This window comes from Gigantopelta aegis, chromosome 6, assembly GCF_016097555.1.
Source record: "Gigantopelta aegis isolate Gae_Host chromosome 6, Gae_host_genome, whole genome shotgun sequence".
NCBI classification, from domain to species: domain Eukaryota; kingdom Metazoa; phylum Mollusca; class Gastropoda; order Neomphalida; family Peltospiridae; genus Gigantopelta; species Gigantopelta aegis.
The window spans coordinates 28,646,748-28,652,747 of NC_054704.1; positions in this window are offsets into that span (position 1 = coordinate 28,646,748).

Here is a 6,000-nt window from a genome sequence, read left to right on the forward strand (position 1 = left end):
ATATTCGCCGATCCACGAACGATACTGATTTAATTTAGAACGGATCTGAGGTCTCAGATCTCTTTTCGGATTCACAGACTGTAGAATTTTTCTCGTGTTGGGGCCTTTATCAAAGTAATGCATATAAGCCAGGAAGCGAGAGTACGTGTCTTTAAATAACTTCCATTGTAAAGTCTTCATGTTTCTTTCGATGGCATCTTGGGACATGTTTTTTTCTTCGTAGCGTTTCCTCTTGCTTTCGATATAATCACGATTGATGTCGAATTCACGCTCGATCATCAGACGTATGCCTTCGTTTTCCAGATCGGACGACGGCTCCTCTTCTTCATTTCCCTCCTTGCACGTTTTAAATCGTAGGTGTCGCTGCAAGTCACTCCCGTCTTTAAAGACCAGACCACACGTATCGCAAGACTGCATCCTCTTGACTTTTTTTCAGATAGGGCTCTACCTCATCTTCTTCTTCGTCGTCACTTTCGTAGGCGGGTATGCCTGGTAGTTTTCTCTTGAATGCGTTACTTTGCATGATTTGCACGTAGAGCTCTTTCTCCGACGGTGGTTGAAACTCTTCTGAGACATTCGCCGTTACGTTCGTGCTTTTATACCATTCGGACGGCCCCGTCTCTAAACCATTAGGTCGAAGGCGCCAATGTTCGGGCGTGGTCGGTTTCAAGTCCACCAAGAGATGTCCGTAGGGCCTGTGGGTAGCTTCCTCAAACCGTTGCATGAAATGACGAGTATTTCCAGGATACATCTGCTGTGCCAAGGTTAGGACTTGCTGCTTGTCGATGGGGTTGTTGAACAGTGCCAGGTAATGACAGTTTCTTCTCTGTGTCGGGTCTTTGCTGCTATAGAGGTTCTGGTTGATGGCAATCACCGAGAGGTTTCTGTGGTGACTTCCTTCCGTGAACAGATCGGTGATACGAGAGTCTTTTCCAGCTGTAGACATCAGGTCATCCAACACGATGAGATTTCTGACTCTGGGATCCAAATAACGATCCTTTTCCAAATTCTCGGGTATGCCTTGAACAAATTTTACTCGAGCAACCATTTTGATCGTATCGTAGAGAGGTTGCCATCGTTTGTAGAGCCAGATGATGCGCTGGGGAGGCGGGTGGATTTTACCATCCCGTAGCAGTTTGTACAACAAAAATGTTTTTCCACACGACGTGGGTCCCGACACGATCATGGTGAACGGATGTAACAATCTTAAGGGCTGCTGCTGCTGCTGCTGCTGCTGCTGCTGTTGCTGTTGCTGTTGCTGCTGCTGTTGCTGCTGCTGCTGCTGCTGCTGCTGCTGCTGCTGCTGCTGTTGCTGCTGCTGCTGCTGCTGCTGCTGTTGCTGTTGCTGCTGATGCTGCTGCTGCTGCTGCTGCTGTTGCTGCTGCTGCTGCTGCTGCTAATGTGACACTGATTCATGATGTTGACTGTTGAAGTGTTTGACGTGAACTGGCGATGTTGAAACTGCCATGCCCCCCCCCCCCCTTTATAGTCTTCTCAGAAATGTTTGTGCCGTTTTTGCCCAGTCTGCTCTCGTCGTTTCCGTTCCACGCCGCTCTGTTCTCGTTTCCGTTTCTGCTCGGCCTTGGCTTGTTCTACCACCTGTTGCGTTGGGGAGACCATGACGACTTTAGGTGTCGGGGGCTTGTTCTGTTCCTCTTTTTCTTTTTTCCAAGTGGGATCGTAGAGTTCTAGACATCGATCCACGCTGTACATCATCTGACTTTTCCCACCACGCTGCACTGAAAAATGAGGTTGAAGTTTGCCTTGGGCTTGCAACTTGTAAAAGCGGGTCCACTTGTCCGCGTCGGGAAAGTACAACTTGTACTGGTCTGACATGTTGCGCCTCTGAAGGTTCTATCTCAAATGACGATGTTACCCATTGCCCTTTTATTTATACACTCTATAATTTCGCATATGCGCACAAAAATTAAATTTTGTGTGATACGTATGGTCCATGCCCCCATCCCAAAGAATGACTCGTGCACAGCTCAGGGGCCACTCTCAGCGCCACAGGGTCACACTCAGGGCCATACTCAGGGCCACATTCAGGGCCACACTCACGGGCACACACGGGGCCACACTCAGAGCCACACACAGAGCCACACACACACACACACACACACACACACACACACAGAGTCACCCTTACATTAATAACAAACAAAACGTGTTATTCACGTTTATTTTACAAAACGAAAAGTAGCACACACGTGTTTAATGTCTCAACACATTGTTAATGTAGGGACATCTTGGGGACAGCCTGTAATGTTCCATCACTGGATCGTCCATCTTCTGCCATCTGTAGGTGCGTAGTCCACAACAGTAGCAGACGACGGCATCGTGGTCTCCCGTGTAGAAGAAACCGGCCTTGGCGAGTTCCCTCGGTTTCTGGCGCAACTGTATGGGCCACCACCCAAACGTGCAGAGTCGTCTGTAGAATCTTCTCATTTCGGGTCGATGACAGAACAAGTAATGTCTCGAAAGACCATCGCCATCGGCGTCGTAGGCATCATCGTCGTAGGGAGTCGAGTCCGTTTCTCGAGCAGCATCCGTCTGATCCATGGGTTCTTCGTCCACGATTTCGACGGGTTCACGGGTATCCGTGGGTTCTTCGTCCACAATTTCACCGGGTTCACGAGCAGCGTCCGCTTGATCATGTTCTTCTGGTTTGGTAACCACTCTTTTGCATTGGATCGTGTGTCTTTTGGAACATTTGCATACCAAGACATCGTCACCGCTGCTACAACTGCTGTTACTACTACTGTCCATTCTCGAATATTCCGATGCCATGTCTGGAGCGCACATCTTCGCTCTGCAATGGTCGACTGACGAATGACAAACAGTTCTAAATCTAAGGTTTATATACACAATGTCTGAACATGTCCAAACACGTCCTCGTTTTTCCCGTGACGTCACCGAGCATGTCTGGACACGTCTAATATCTCGGATTGCATTCCGAACACTCTATGGCACCCGTCAGATTTTGATGATCTTCTCGTAAGTGGCACGGTATGACGTCTCTCAGTTCAGGCACAAAGTCGTAGATAGTGTCAAAACATTTCTGGAGCTCTTTCCACTGTTCGACAGTCAGTCGAACGCCGCGACGGGAGGGTTTCAGTTCTTGATCACAATACCACCACTGACGAATATCCACACCTTTGTAAATGGTCTCGACGTAGACGTTCCCTCCGAGATGTTGTGATGTGTCCCGTTTAAAGGAGACCAGTTCCAACCATTGTTTCATCGTCAGAGAAACACCTTTCTTGGTGGGAAAAAGTTTTCCACGGTCCTCGTCGAACTGACGAACGTGAATGGCAATGTCCCCCTTCCACAGTTTAGCCACGACGTAGACGTTACCGCCGAGGTCTAGTTTGCATCTCGTTTCGTTTTCTTCGTTTTTGACACTGCCCTCTGTACTGCTTCTGTTATATCCCGTGGCCAATTTCTTCTTTCCAAGTATAGCGCAATCAGACACAGGAACGTAAGTATAATCAACGGTATACGTCTTCTCTCTAGCAGTGTCGTTGAGCGAATGGCAAGCGTCCTGAATATGGGGTTTTTATAGGCCCCCCACGGTAGCGTCCCCACGCTATCTGGAAGTCAAGACGTGTCTGAACACGCTCTCTGGGGTGTCTCATGGCCAACGTCGTATATGGGCACGTTTCAAACCTTCCCCCGACATCTGGCAAAACCTTGGGGATTTTCCTCTGTAATTTTCCACTCCCCCGTTGACTGTTTCTCATTATGCAGAGACCCCCACTCAAGACGTGTCTGAACACGTTCTGGGATGACTCAAACCTTTCCCCGACATCTGGCAAAACCCCTGGAATTTTCCACTCCCCGTTGACTGGTTCTCCTTAATCAACCCACACCTGTCAAATCCATCTTGTCATCTTAACGACTTCCACACCATCTGTTTCCTGTACACCAAACGGCTGTCACAGTTAAATAAACACCCCATCATTCGGCACCACTCTACATTAACGACTTCCGCACCATCTGTTTCCTGTACATCAAAGGACCCCCGACGGTTAACACACCCATCAATCTTACCAACATCCGGTGTTTATTGACACAGAGAGGTCAGGTTCCCACAGCTGTCCAAGTCATTAACCCAGTAGCGTCCCCACGCTTAAAGGTCAGCCAGCTGCACGACCCCGAGGTGCACTGACGTCATTAGGTCACTTAAAGGTCAGCCAATCGGAAGAGGCCACGTCCCTTAGAGGTCAACCAATCAGAGCGCAGGACAGGACACATGACCTAGCTCATTTGCATATTTTGGTACCCAAGTGACCCACCTACTACTTTCGTCAATAGAAATAACAGGTGTTTCGTGTACTAATAGTTTGCCTCGAAGCATTAATAAATTTGAATGATGATGGGTATATTTTTGAAAATAGGTTATTCCTAAGTATTTTCACAAATACATACTGGACAGTGATTAAACATTAAATATAAAACGTATTGTGTTTAGTATACCAAGCGAGACTATTTTCTATATTATGTTCAAACGATGTTTTGTTACATTTATTATTCTCTACTTTAAAGAATAAAATACAAAAGTGTTAACCTAGAAACGTAGATGACATTACCCTACATCCATAACTTATTAAACATATTTGTTTGTAAACGATTATTTTAAAAACAAACAAAACATATATTAATGTTATATGTAAATTAAAGGAATAGTTAATGAGACAATCTATACTAAAACCGACACTATCGACAGCTCTACTTATTGATCTGTTGTATGTAATTTTACTCTGTGAGTTGGTTGTTATTTAATGTTAACATATATGTATATCTTAAAGGTATAATTTCAATATTAGTTAGACTGTAGGTTTATTTTAATATCTGTTCAACCACTTTGATAAAATAATCGACGTTGGAGTGCACTATAAAAGTTCAGTAACATCACTACATTAATTAAACAGTTAATGATTGACAGTTTATAAGTTGTATAAACCGGTTTTGTAATGGGGTTACGGGGTACAATGTAGTCATTTTTAAAAGTTATTTGACCCCACTGCTATAATTAAACAGTTTATGATTGGTTAATAAAGCGGTTGACGGAAAAGACAAAAAAAATTATCTTTCCTTTAAAAACCATTACATCGGTCAGTCACACACTCTTGCTTGTGAGTGCTACTTACTTGGGAATTCTACCAACCAATCTCTTGCTTCTGAATCTATATTGAAGGTATGTGTTTTAGATATACTTTTCATAGTGCCAAACTTATCCTATTTTAAAGCAACCACTTAGCTTTTATGCGTTTGTTAAGACGTTTAACATACAACTTGTAAATAAATGAAATTAAATTTTCAGTTAAAATAGTGTAATTGTTATAACTTGAAAATATGACTTACTAATGTTTTATTCACTAATCATACTAAACAGCTTAGTTAAAAGGTTTTTCATTTATTTGCAGGGCACTGAAAGTGTTCATATGCAACATGTTAACATAAAATGTGATCAAAGTTTTAAAACAATGTAATCAAAGTAGATAGTTTAATATGTTATCCAGAATAGTCAGTTAAAATATGTAATCAAGAATGTAGTTTTATATATATGCAATTAGGAATAGATAGTTTATAATTAATCTAAACAAGAATAAACAGTACTTCAAAATGTCCTCTCACACAACATGCAGAATATTTTTGTGTGATCTGTGTCAGAGCCGCTTTTCTCGGAATGCTGATCTTCTTAGGCATAAAAGGAATTGTTTCAATCAGTCACACATTTTCATGTGTGAACTGTGTGGTGAACATTTTACCAGAAAAGATAACTATCACAGACGTGTTAAACGGTTTCATGAACATACTTTAAAATGTTTAAACTGTTCGTATCAGTGTTCAAACCGAACCAAGCTCGAAAATCACGTTTTAGCATGTATCAGTAGACCTCAATCGTATTCGTGTAATCAGTGTCAGGGCATTTTTTCAACATTTAGAGAACTTGCAATACACAACTCTCAAAATCATAAACCGCAAAGAACATTT